This window comes from Mustela erminea, chromosome 1, assembly GCF_009829155.1.
Source record: "Mustela erminea isolate mMusErm1 chromosome 1, mMusErm1.Pri, whole genome shotgun sequence".
Classification (NCBI taxonomy): domain Eukaryota; kingdom Metazoa; phylum Chordata; class Mammalia; order Carnivora; family Mustelidae; genus Mustela; species Mustela erminea.
Genome location: NC_045614.1, coordinates 142,705,197 through 142,719,843, shown reverse-complemented (window position 1 = coordinate 142,719,843; position 14,647 = coordinate 142,705,197). Strand labels below are relative to the sequence as shown.

General features: G+C 37.3%; 1 long non-coding RNA gene across 1 annotated transcript in view; it reads right to left on the bottom strand.

Annotated features, from left to right (window-relative positions):
• LOC116591829 overlaps positions 1-14,320 on the bottom strand; it is a 32,147-nt gene extending 17,827 nt beyond the window's left edge. Inside the window, exon 1 of the long non-coding RNA XR_004286176.1 lies at positions 14,234-14,320. This is a non-coding gene — a long non-coding RNA (uncharacterized LOC116591829). The remainder of the gene's footprint in view (positions 1-14,233) is intronic.
• Between the last annotated feature and the right edge of the window lie 327 nt (positions 14,321-14,647).

Genomic DNA, 14,647 nt, shown 5'->3' with positions numbered 1-14,647 from the left:
ATAAATTAATGTTATTATTTGGGCCTGATTTTGCATACATGTGTTTGTGTGTGTGTACCCATTTTTTTTTTTCTACCCCAGAGTGAAGTCTGTTCTGCAAGCTACCAGCTTGGTTAAAAAGCTTTGAAAACACGAGAGCTGTTCCAGTCATAACATTTGGACCTTCATTTCAATCCTGTAATAGTTAGCTTAAGTAATGTCTAAATATTTCTTTAAGCCACAATATCCTATTTTGAGCAACAGACGCTAAATCATAATACACTGTATCTGCTTCTTTCTGCCTTGGAACAAGTCTCTCTGTGGAACGGTTGTGAGCTCCTTTGAGACTTGTCAGCTGCACCAAGGTATAAAGTAAGACTGGCACAAGGAAATGTGTTTGAATCCCTTCTCGGATGGAATAATTTAGAAAAATATCATCTATATGTTCTGCACCTGACCTTGGCATTTGCTTCACAGAAAGCAGAAGCCCCTCTGTGACTATTAAAAGGCCAGGAGCTGCCTTTGAAATTACAATGGTATACAATTAAGGAGAAGCTATTTCAGTTATCAACATACAAAAACTCAACTGGCCATAGTTAAGAAAGTGTATAAATTCCAAAGACGTACAAAACATCTGGCTTTGGACACTTCTCCCTTTCCATAATTGATGTGTTAACTGTTCATGGGTAAGAGTACATATAGCACATTTTAGTGACATCTGTTTCAAGTTAGGGTTAATTGATTTCCAATTGTGTGGGTGTCTCTCCAGCTTTTTGGGGGGGGGCAAAATATATTAGAACATACAGATCAGAGGGTGAGAAGGAACACATTTGCAGATCAGAGATCAGACTTTGTATTTCAACACGTGTTTTAAGAGAGAAATAAACAATTAATACAAAACTTTCTGGAATCTTGTACTCCAGGATGGCTCAGTTGTGGTAAGTGTGCCTAAAAGCGTAAATAAGACCTATTGAGTAATTAGCATGTCCTAGTCGTTACGTTAAGCAATTACATTCATTATCCTTACTAATCACAACCACCACCATATAGGGCCAACCTTTGCATTGACACAGTTTTCCAAGGTAAAATTTACTTGCCCAAGGACACAACCCTAGCAAAAGTAATAGCCAGGATTCTGATGGTCTGATACCCAAACCAACACTGTATAACTGCACTAATGAATTATAAAATGCCATTGTAGCCAAGCCATCATGTGGCATTAATAGTGCTGTGTGCACAGGCTTACATGAGGTACTTTCAAAATTAGAAACAACTTACAAAGCAGGCAACCTTACAGTCCAGAGGTCATCTCACATTTGACAAGGAACTGGGATTGAATTTTTATCCTAATAATCTATGTGACTTTTCACAAGTCTCTAAATCTCTCTGAATCCAGGTTTCCTAAGGTAAATTGGTTATACCTGGCTGACAAATCCAGTAGGATTGTTATGAAGGTCCGGGGAGTCAATCTGTATTGAAATGTTCCACATACTCTAATTCTTCAAAGTGTTAAATCAAGAATTTACTTCCCAGAAATGGTAACAGATGTTCTAAGTGGAAAGAGTTTCCGGGCAAATTAGTTTGGGAAGCTCGGCACACTGCCGTAAATATCCCCTGTGTAGAGGACATGTGTTGTCTTATTCAGACTCTCTGCCATCCTTTTCTGGTAACGGGATCCACGCTGTGGGGCATTACTCCTCATCCCACTCCACGTGCAGCTGGTAAAGCTGCTATTCACCCAGGGATGACAGCAGGGCACACCACCTTCTGCTCTGGAACATTTTAGTCACTGTAAGATTTGTGGCTTAGCAAGGTCCCAAGATGTGAACCCAGACCTGCTGGCAGCCATGGCCTGCCCCATAGTAAGATCAACCTGTAGTAGAGACAACACAATTTAACTCCCCTTTAGGGTCCTTTAATTTGGAGTTCTGTTTAATATACTCTTCACAAAGATTCCCTATGAAAAATACTAGAAAATACAGGCAGATTTCAATGAAGCATGGTTTAAAAATCAAACATATGAAGTTAATCTTTCTATTTTTATTAATTTAAGCCATAGACACCAAGAAACCACAAAAAAAAAAAATGTCACATACCAATAAAATGTGATATTCCAGTAGGAGAATTCCTGGGCTAGAATTATTTATAATGATGTTGAAGAGAGAAATTAAGCATTAACAAAGAAATTGAGGGGCGCTGGGTGGCTCAGTCAGTTAAGTGTCCGACTCTTGGTTTCTGCTCAGGTCATTCATGATCTCAGGGTCATGAAACCAAGTCCAATGTCAGGTTCCACACTCAGCAGGGAGTCTGCTTGAGATTCTTTCCCTCTCCCTCTGCCCCTCCCTTTCTATCTCTCTCTAAAATAAAGACTAATAAATCTTTTAAAAAAGAAATTAACAAAGTAGTTTATAATATTTTTTAAAATTTTGATATTCTGAGGAATTTTTTCTCCAAATGTTCTACCCAGTAATCCTTTTATTGATTCTCTTGACGATATTCTCAGCAGATCATTGATATGCAACTATCAGTTGCATTTTCTGTATAAGCAAGGACTAACAAAATGTCCAGGATTGTGTGAATTTTGATCAATTTATCAGCCATCACACCATGGTGATTTTGTGGTCTCAATATTATAATGGATTGAAACACTGCAGATTCACTTTATAATAATCTACTGGGAAAAGAAAGAAAGACAGAGAAAGGAAGCTTTCAAAATGTGAATGATGTTCTAAGGGTAAGACCACAGTGGCTTAACCATATGACTATGTAATTTTAAAACACTGAAATATTTTTGGAAATACAGATGTTTGGAATGGTGAAGTTTCAGCCTCAGCCTAACATGGCCTTCATCTTAATTGGCTGAGTCCACACATTCAGTAGAAGATACTGAATTAAATAACACCTTCTGCTTCTGACTTGCAGCCTCACTCTCAACAGAAACCATGAGCCTCCCAAGATGGTAATATATCTGTTAACATGCTTTCAACGAAAGTAACAGAGGATGCTACTGAAAGTGGCTTAAACATAAGACGATACAGTGACTCACATAGATTTTCTCACTGACACAGGATCCGTCCATCTTTTCTTTCTAATTCCTCAGCTTTGTCCTCGGGCTTATTGCTTCCACCTAATTGCAAATTGGCTACACCAGCCCCAAAACTGCATCCCCCTCCCCCTATCACACACACATACTCAAAAAAGACTACAAAAGGCCATATCTTTTCCTGGTGCCTCTTATTCATGGTAATAACAATTTTCCCAGGTGCCTCGTGACAGACCTTCCCTTGGCTGGAGTCACATCACACGGTCAGCTCCTTTTCTATTACTGGAAAGATGAATAGATGTCTTAAGTTAACCAGTATTTACCTTCCTTTGGTGGACAGGGTAATCTCCTGATATCTCAATAAAACCATGCTTCTGTGTGGACATGGAAGGAGTGGGAGTAGGGAACAGCAGTGTTTACCACAAGTCCCTTGAAAATAAAATTTTCTGGTACACAATTACAAAAAGAAAAGGACAATTTAAAATAAATTTAAAATAGGAGCGCCTGGGTGGCTCTCTCTGCCTACCTCTCTGCCTACTTGTGATCTTTGTCTGTCAAACAAATAAATAAAATCTTTAAAAAAATAAAAAATAAAATAAATTTAAAATAATCTGAGGAAAATTAAAATTAAAAATTACTTTAAAAAGTGTCAAAAAATAAATAAGATTGCATTTTATGTTGCTACCAGAAATTATGTTGAGAGAAAATGTATACAACTTAAAATCAAAAGGAAATACTTGAAAAAAAAACTTTCTGTAGCCATATTAGGGGGAAAGAGCGAGCTATAGAAATTATCAGGATTTTGTTGAAATTCTTCTATCCTGCCTTTTGAAATGGGTCTTCAATTAGCATCCAGACAATAGACTTGATCAGACTCACAGATTAAAGTTTTCTACAGTTAATTTGGTTACTTTATGTGTAGATTTTATATATATATGTATACACACACATATACATAATGCATGTTGGTATAGAAACTTTTTTTTAAAGAACTAATTCTGGCTCTTAAAGAATCAGAAGAGAAGCAGAGCCCAATCTAGATTGATCTTGTTTATAAAAAACATACTTTACAAGATGCCTTTTATACACACCTGTGAAATATTTATCTCCCTATAAATGAATGTGTTGGCACTCTGCCCCACAGAAGGTAGTAAATTTGAAATGTAAGAGTGGAAATGAATCCTTCCTAATCCCTTTCATTTAATCAGATGTTTCTATCATCTGACAAAGAACTGTTTGATAGGGGCTCTAATTGTTCTCCGCCATGCCCCCTCCAGGCTCAGTTTTTGGGGGCAGAAGTTAAAAATGAGTGCCTCCTTTCAGATGTTAAAGTACAAGCCAGACACTTCAGAGAGAAAGTCACCCCAAGGGGGAGGATGTGGTTCACAGTGAGCAGAGGCATCAAAGCAGGCCTGTGCTGTATGCTCTCCTGAAACTCTGCCTCCCCCTGCCACATGAGTCAGATAGTCTAGCCTCCAGGACAGAAATCAGTCTGCTTTCCAGAGTTCGCTACACCATCCCACATGGGCACATTCTCCTACGTCTTTACAACTTCTAGGCCTGGTATAAATTTCCCATCAGTTCAAACTGCCTTTCATAGGCTTGCTAGTTAGGTGTCAGGGCTAAGGAGATACAGAGAGCCATAGTATAATTTAAAAGAAGAATGACCCATGCATTCTTTCATTATTAATTTCATAAGATTTTTATTATCTACCAGGAGCTGTGGATAAAAATATCAAGAGTATGTCTACACTTGCAAAGTGGTCCCTGCTCTTGAGAACTTTCAGCTAGCAAGAAAGAAATAAAATGGTAAAAAGTAGTACAGGAAGGGGGCGCCTGGATGGCACAGTGGGTTAAAGCCTCTGCCTTCGGCTCGGGTCATGGTCTCAGGGTCCTAGGGTCATGGTCTCAGGGTCCTAGGATCGAGCCCCGCATTGGGCTTTCTGCTCAGCAGGGAGCCCGCTTCCTCCTATCTCTCTGCCTGCCCCTCTGCCTACTTGTGATCTCTGTCTGTCAAATAAATAAATAAAATCTTTAAAAAAAAAAAAAAAAAGTAGTACAGGAAGATTAAGAGGTGCCACAAAATATCTACGGTGTATGAGTAGACTACCAAGGAGGAATTCTGTGAGCGTGGTCAGAAAATAAAACATTGGGGGATGATATTTTGTTCTTAAGTAATATAGGTTCATCAGGGCAGCTGGGTGGCTCAATCAGGTAAGCATCCAAATCTTGGCTTTGGCTCAGGCTGTGATCTTTGGGTCATGGGATCAAGCCCCAGGTCTGGCTCCACACTTAACATGTGCAGTCTGCTTGAGATGCTTTCCCTCTTCCTCTCCCTTCTCAAGCTCTCTCTCAAATAAATAAATTATTTATTCAATTAGATAAATGGAATTATTTAATAATTAAATTACTTATTATTTTTAAATAATTACTTATTTTTAAATAATCATTTAATTAATAATAATAATTTAATAATTATTTATTTAAAAATAATAATAATATAGGTTTGCTACATTGCACCATTACAACGTGAATGCACTCCCTCAGCAAGTGGATAACTCTGTGTCTCTAAGTAATCACCCAGGAGACATAATCCTGGATTTATTCAGTCCTGCTTGGTTACATAGGTTCAAATTTCACCTTCTTTCAAAACAATATTTTTAATCACTAATTTTCCAGTCTGTTCTTAGCTCTTCCGAAAGATGATAAAGTATTGCAGTAATTACTAATGAAGAGTTTTCTTTTATTATTCATTTAAGAGAGAGAGAACGTAAGCCCACACTCAGTGCATGCATGAGATTGTCCACCAAGGTCCTTAAAAGGCTTACATAAAATAAACTTGGAATCTGCACACTGTATCATCGGGTGGTGAATTGACAGGTATGTTTAAGTCCCATTTACTCTGCAGGCACCTTTTGGACTCATTGCTATAACTAACTATAAAACTCTTGAGCTTCGGTAGTTTAAGTTGTCATCTGCACGAAGGAGGCCATAATCTGTGGATCATTGACTAGACAGATAGTGAGAATTCAGCCTGACCTATGGAAGCTCAGTAATAAGTGTGGACTATAGCTTGGTGAGCCAGTGGATGAGCTAAAAATCCTTCTGAATTCTCTAAGGGGCTCCTCAGTGGGGAAAAGTAAGTCAGTAAATAACTCAGTATTTATCCCAGGTTCTCACAAATACTTGTCAGCACTGTACTTGTCTAGAGTAAGAACTAAACTAGCTTTTCGGGTCCCCAGAGTCACAAGGTTCAGCCCCAGAAGGTCCAGTTTCACTCAATGCTGTTCAGTCATGAATCCTTGATAACTGAATGCACTTCAGTGAAGAGGGTTCTGGGAATATCTAAATAAGCCAATATGAAGCTCAATTTAGTATTTAAGAAACAGTACACTAGAAGACTAAACTTCTCCTCAAGGAAAACCGCCCATTCCTTAGCCATCCATCCCATAACTGAGAATCATATGATGTTCCTGGAATAAGGTAGACTCTAGAAGAAAAAAATGCCCTATGGTATTGTCCCAGTTAGATCTCTTTAATCCCTGAATCACTCATTCAACAGAGTTTCTATTCATTCAACACTGGCTACCTAAATTGGGGGTTTCAGTGAAAAATCAAAGTCTGGGGCCTTATCTTCAAAAAAATATTAAGGAAATTGAAGATGGTGACAGCAAAGCATTAAAACAAGAGTGAGTCTTTCTAAGTGCAGGCCCCTGTATGGTTGCACACGTTCTGCACTCAGGAAGCAGGACTTGTGCTAGTTACCTACTGGGCATTGTGCCAAATGATACAGAAGACAAGATCTGAATAGAAAAAGTTCTTGCCTTCAAAGAGCTTAAAATCTAGTAGGGGATAAAAGACATGTCCAAATCCGAAAGTCAAGGATATCAAGGATAGCTAATTACCTAAAATGTGTCTGCTGCTTAGATTCAAAGAGGGAGTGGAGGAGCATATCCGTGTTTGCTCCTCAGCAAGAGTGACTGTCTGAGAAGGTGCAATTCCCTCTCTTGCGGTATGCAATGGACACTCTTGTCATTTTCAGAAGTTCTTCAGTGCAGATGAAAGCACTGTTCCTTCTGACTGAACCAATTTCCACCTAATCTTTGCTTGGCTAATCCTGCCTCTTACTTTAGATCTCACAGTATTACCAGTTGAGAAATCCCCAGATTTAAATTAGGTCCCCCTGCTTGCTCTCATGGCTTTCTGGATCTTTCCTTCTAAGCATCTGTCACAAATGTTTAATTTATATTTAATTTGATGACTTTTATTTACTGTAAGCTCTTCTTCAGTTGTTCACTGGCATCATCCTCCTTCCTAGCTTGGGCCGGGAACGTGGTCACACTTAGCAGGTATTTGTTAAATCAATGCCTGTTAAATATCAATCCTGGCAGAGGTAGAGATTATAAACCGAGAGGGAGAAATTTTAAATAAAAAAGTTTGAACAAGACTACAAGTTATCATCGGAAAACAACAAAGAGCCCACTTTGGCTGCAGAGTGGGCTTGATTTATGGTAGGAAGTAGAGGGAATGAAGCCCTTGGGGAGGTGGGTGGGGCCATATTATGGAACAGCCTGAGACCCTGATGGAGGACTTTTGAGTGTAACTATAGGTAATGAGGATTGTTGTTGGATATTTTTTAATCCAGTAACTTTGTTTAGAGGAATATAAGAAAATAAAAAACAGAGTAGTGGTTGAAGCACAAGTGCTTCTAAGCAAATTAAGCGCTTATTGGAGTGGAGTTTTTTGAAGAGGTGATTGTCTCAGGGGCCGATTTTTTAAAAAGTTAAGGCACGAATGCAGATGGTGGGAGGGGGTTTGGGGAGGAAATGTGGAAACAAATATGAAGATTTGACATTTTTCTAATAGAGTCAATTTAGTCATCTTACATGTCAGTCTTGAGAAGCACTTTTTAAAACGAGCATTTTCCTTTTTTCTAGCCCCTTGTTGAATTAATAGAGAAACTATTAGCTGTAGTACATTTGCCTAAAATAAGGAACTTAAGTTGAGAAACATGTGTAAGTTCAGTCTACAATAACCACATACAAAAGTTTCATTTTTAGTCATTTTAACTTACAGAACTGCAAAGAGAGGCAAAATCCTCCATACTGTCACTTTTGGGGGTAACTTTAAATGAATTATGAAGAAAACTATCATCTACTAGGATTCATATTATGCAGAAGCATCCAAAGACGTTCTGACATGGAAGTTTAAGCAGGGGAAAAAAAAAAAAATCCCACCCCCCCAAAAAAATTCAGGACCCAACAATAAACTATAAAAATAAAATATGTCAGTTCTTGGAAAAGACTTTTTATTTAAACTAGATGTATGAAACAGAAACCCAAAAAGCCATTTTTAAAATACACAAAAAATGTTGTGTGTTCAATCAGCATCTCTCAAACATATTTATTATAGTGCTTTCGAGTGTTGATGTAAGGCAAAGGTGCAGCCACTACCTCTGCTAAAAGGAAACAAAACGCTAGATTAATGTGGAAGAGGAATTATATCTCTGTACTATCCATGACAGGCTGGCATTTCGCATCTTGACATATTGCTACTGAACATGGCACGTGAAGTTGGATGATAGTAAAAGGATTGTTGAAATTAATGATTACAACACATGCTTTAAAACTCAAGGCTTCTATTGCCGGGCTTATGACTCAGACGTCATTCCTAATAGGGTTATTTTTTTGTTGCTGTTCAGTTTTTAAACTCCTACTAGTTAATCTATGAAGATGAATCACAGCCTGCTTCAGATCTTTCATCCATTTTGAGACTTTCTTTCAAACCACCCAAATTATTAATCAAGGCAATGTATATTAGTGATTTTTCACTTATGATTTCAACACGTATTAATTGTCTATAATGTGATAAGAACTGTGCCAAGTGGGATGGTACAAAGAATAATAAGATAATGTAACCCAAAACTAATGTTCAGTCTTCTACTTTGATAATTATTTGGGAGAATATTAAACATTTGGTTGGTCTCACCTTATAAGTAACAATAAATATTTTGCTTCTCACACTAAGCAGCTGATAGATTCTGAGGTTTGAATAAAGCAAAAGAGACACCACAGTTAATATAAACAATATTCCTAAATATCTTCTCATAGCTCTGGAGGGAAAAGATTGGCTCTGCTACAAGCTAGTGAGCAGAGAGATGAAGAATAGATATCCTTCTGCAAAGAAATTCTCTAAATGGTAGTAATTGCATTGAGCTCATTTTTTTCCATTAAATTGTTGTTAATTTATACATAAAAATTTTGTGAAATGTTTCTAAATCCCCCCTTGGTTTCTGGTAAAAACAATGTGGCACAGAAGATGTAAGATCTGCTTGACCTTAGAAGAAATATTTGTGGTTAGATAAAGCAGAAAATTTGTTGAAAGGAATTTTACTATGTGGGATGAGTAAAACTCAGATATTTTAACAAGCACCAGCATCAATGATAGGACCATCAATCTTTGGACAAGGTGAGGCAATTTAGTGTCTGACTGCTTTTACTCCACAGTTGGACTACTGTTTCCCATGTCTTAAAGAAGCTCGTAGGATTTTTGAGCAGGATTTTCCCTGACTTGGAAAAGAACTGTGGAAGAGAAACAAAACCCAGTGGAACAAAGCAACATTTACCAATATTATTCTAAACGAAATTTAGCCCTCTTCTCCTTTTCTATTGTTTTAGGAGCATATTTATATTTATTTCATATTGACAAGTCATGTTGGCAGTTGAAGAAGCTTGGCCGCACTTGCTGTTTGTGTTGGTGTTACAAAGAGATATAGAGGAGACAAAATTCTGCTCTGTAAACCAAAAAGTGGTGGGCGTCGAATATGCCTGCGTGATATAGGCATACCCATACCCATCAGTGGTCTTAGGTATTTACATACTGCTTAAATTCTCTGTTACTTTAAGGATTCGGTTTTAGGGGTTTCTGTTTGTTTTGGTTAGGTTTGGCTTTTGTTTTTGTTTGCCTTTTATTTTTTTAATCTTTAAAGGGAGTCACAGCTTCCTAACAAAAGAGAAGATTAAATTGTTAATGTTTAAAAATTGTTATGTGCTCTGCTCACCTCCCTGGAAATCTTAAGGGTCTGGCAAACAGGGAACGGATTAAGGGGAAGGTCGTAAAGGCATAAAGACACGCTTTGCGCGTCAGTTTTCCGAGATTATTGCAAAAATGAACTCTCCCTCCATTGGCTAACTTGAAACATTACAAGATTGTTGAAAAGCCCTGACCGAAGCAATGATGTCAAACATCACTATAAACAAAAGCTGGATCTGTAGGGGTTTAGGAGTTGGGTTATTGTCAAGCAAGCTGAGGGCTAGCATTAGTTCAGCTACTGTCTGTCATACAGATTCTCAAAATGGTGGCAAGTAATCCTGAATGACCTGTTCAAACACAGATTGCAGGGCACCATTTGCGGAGTTTCTGATTCAGTCGGTCTGGGGTGGGGCCCAAGAATTAATAACAAATCTTCGAGTGACCCTTCCTTTCCTAAGGAGACCATTGAAAGAGGGGTTTGAATGCAATCAGGGCCATGGAAGGAAAATAAAGGTAGGAAGTGGCCACAATAGAAAGTAAGGGAGCCCGCAGGAGAGAGAAATAACACCCTCTCTGAAACATTCACGTGGGAAAGAAAGTAATGAGTGCTGCTCTAGCTCGACTAAAAGGATATCAGCCTCATTCATCCTGTTTGCTTCTTGAACTCATAGATCTTTTAGGGTCCTTCTATACACTACCGAGATTCTAAGTACTCTCAAGACAAACTTGATTATTACTTCATTAAATTTGGTCTCTGTATTTTGATAGCAGACAACTGAAGTTCATGGAGAAAATGAGAAAATGGTAAGACTAAAATCACAGTGAAACATCTCAACAAGAGGGACTTTTTAAAAAATAATTACACAGATGTAGGAATCTAAGGATGGGCACCACCTGCTCATGGAAGCTTAGGAACAACTAATCAAAGTCCGAGACAATGAGTAGCTCCTTGTAATGTGTGGCCAATGGCTCAGTCGCAAGGAAAAGGGAACTGACATTTATTTGAAGCCTAGTGTGTGCTGTGATCTCCTCCAGGTACCCTTGAATGTTTTTCTCATTTATCCTACAACCGCGGTAAGGTGGTATTATTAAAATATTTTAGCGATGGGCGCCTGGGTGGCTCAGTGGGTTAAGCTGCTGCCTTCAGCTCAGGTCATGATCTCAGGGTCCTGGGATCGAGTCCCGCATCGGGCTCTCTGCTCAGCGGGGAGCCTGCTTCCTCCTCTCTCTCTCTGCCTACTTATAATCTCTCTCTGTCAAATAAATAAATAAAATCTTTAAAAAAATATATATTTTAGCGATGACTCTGAGACTCAGAAAGTTTACGAAACATGCCAGATGTCACATATTTAGTAAATGTGAGATCTGGGAACTGTGTCCTGTTTTCCTCTGATGATCATTTTGTTTTTTATTCTATCACTGTCTTTCCCTCAGTTGGAGAGTTGAGAATTCTGAGAGGTCTGCCTCTATAGTTTCGGGTCTACCTGCAACTAAATGACCAAACTCCCATTTTTTTCTTACAAATAACACAGCCACTACCATCCTCGAAGACAGAAGATCCTAACAGAGAGACTGTATGTTTAGTTTTGTCATGGAAATTACTGTGGAGAAAGTCCTGTGAAATGCAAAGGGCAGAAGTTTTGAGGGCCGGCTAACCTCAGTGTACAGCCTGGTTTCATTACTTGCTGTCACTCTGTTTTTCTGAGTGGCATACCCCGGGTGAGGCTAATCATATCTAATTTATATGAGAATAATCAAACCAAGTGACACAGCTGAGAACCAGGTGACAGAGGCATCAATCCCGCCATCTTTCAGAGTTTACAGAAATACTGGTTTCTTTTGCTTTTCTCTGAGTGATATTATAAGCCCAAACACTCAGAAACTGTTTTTACTACTCCTTAGCAGCTCTCTTGTTTTTCTCAACAGTCCCTTATCTTAACTCTTTTACTTTTGTTTCCTGTTCTGCTAGTCTCTTCCGCTTTGCAGTGCTTTTAATCTTCCAGTGAGCAAAAATGCCTTTTGTCTCATTACCTCCTTAGAAAATACACACCAGCCGAGATTGTAACAGTCTCTGGAGAAAAGATGCCATCTGAATGCAAAGTTTAAGCAGCCTGGAATTGCACATGCATACTCATATTCCACAATTTAGTTTTTAAGTGTATATTTCTACAAAATTGGTTTTAATCTGTCCTGATCATAAAAGTAAATGTGCTAATTGTAGAATATACTAAAAATACAGACATTTATTTTAAAAAGGAAAAATCCTCCAAAATCCTGCAACCCAGGATAAAAGCCTACGTTGTTAATATTCTCAAATATTTTCTTACAGATTTGTATTCACCCTGTATGTGTCTGTATGAGTATGTGTTTATAATTAAGTTCCTGTGGTTTATTTCACTTGAAATTTTATCATATTCTTTCCCCTGGCCATTATGATTTAATAACATAGTTTTTAATGGCTGAGTAGTGTTTATCATATAGCTAGCCCTGCCTTCTAATCTGTTTGTTTATAATCCCCCCATGAAAGAAGCCACAATATAAATATCTATTTAAGCTACCATTGCTTGAAAAATAGGACAAATGGGAAAAGACATGGTAGAATGCATGTCCAATCTCATAATTGTTTACTTAGTAATTTGGAAAAAGTATAGAGTGTACAGCTATGGATTTGGCAACAGAATAATTAATTAAAATATCAAAAATTCAGTATCATTCAGTGACTCAGAAATAGTTTTGTAAATTCATGTTATATTTTGTTATTATGAAAATGTTCACTGACATACCATTTTTGTTATTCTTTGGAAGGCAATCAGCTTCTATTAATACCTGTTGAGGCAACTGAGAGTACAGATGACTTTTGTGTCTTTATATTTCTATGATATAGAAAGTATTTTTTCATGAAGGGAAATACCAGTTCCTAATCTTACACAAACTAATACAAATGATAGATGGATAGAGGTTTATATACTAACTGAAAGAAAATTTCAGATTTTAGAGTGTAATATTTTTATTATTTTATTATAGTCCAATTGCTCTATGGACTCTTTATTCACACCTGCTATGTGAATCCAGGCAATTTTTCATTCAGCGACTCTCAGTTTTTTAATCTGCAAAGACAGTTGAACTAGATGATTTCTTAGGCCCATAATAGCCCCTATATGAATCTCTGTGTTCTGAAAGGTTAATATGATTTTTAATATCAAAGCATAATAAAATTATATTAGGTGTCTTGTTTTTGTGAATGGAAAAGAATATGCTTTAAAAGATTTGTCAGTTTTTTTCCAATCATATTGTTATATATTAGTTATATTAAAACTTTAGAAATTTTAAAAAAACACATAAAGTATCATGGCTAACTATAGCCACTGATTATATAGAACTATATTGTGGGTGTTTCCACATGTCATTATAGTGATCATTAGTAAATATTTATTGAGTTCTAACAAAAAGCTCCAGGGAGAGTATAAATCCAACTGGCCAGTGACCAAAGTCTAATTAAATAGCTCTAATCTAATATATAGTCGATCAGGTATAAGCACAAAACATGCATTTAAAAAAAAAGACTTTAGTTAAAAAAGAATCCTATTATCAGAGCACTATTAGCTTTAATAAAACAGCTATTTCAGTAAAGGAGAGCAAATGGAAATATTCCTATATCTCGTAAGAGACAGGGTTACATAGGAAAGTATTCATTATCCCAGAATTTTAATTGTTTACAGTATTTGATAGGATAGAGTTTTGAGTTGGCTCAATAAATAGATTCTACACAAAGTTATTTTTGAGGAGTACTTTAAGAGTTGCAATCTTATGATACGAAGGCAGACAGTAGAGTGGGTACTTGTTCGCAGTGCCTCTCTGTCTTCTTTTTGACTCTCACCAAAATCAATTAAAAAAATAAATGAATATGACACATCTTCTTGATCCATTCATCTGTTGATGGACATTTAGGTTCTGTGAAGTGTGTAAACCTGGTGATTCACAGACCTGTACCCCTGGGGATAAAAATATATGTTTATAAAAAATAAAAAATTAAAAAAAAATTTTTTTAAATGAATAAAAATCAATCAATTTTCATTTTCTTTGGTTATATCTAAACTATGCCAATATATTTGACCAGAGCATAAGAGAGTCAAAGCTTTTGTTGGCATTCTGTAGAGGAATGCCTCCTGTGTTTCTTACCTTTGTCACATGGCTGCAGCAGGGACAGGGACCCGGAGGCATGGTCAGAGAAGTGACGGAGATTACAGGAGAATCATTTCAAGCATGACTGACCAGTTGCCTTCTACCCTTCACTCCTGTTTTAAAGATTGCTCAGACTTTTTAAAGAAATGTGTAGAAACATGTGTGAGGTGCAGCGTGCTTCTCTTATTTTGCTGATAAAGACTCTCTGGCGTTAGCCAAACAGGCTTCTTGGAACAGTGACCATTTTTAATGGCAAGCAACCCTGTCCTCCAACAAAAACCACCCTTTCACATTTTTTTTTTTCTAAGCAGTTTGCTGATTTCCATGTAAGTGTTTACTTTTTTTTTTTTCATAAGAGCCTAAAATGCCTTACATTTTGGCAAAGGGAGCTAATTTTATCTTTTGGCTTCT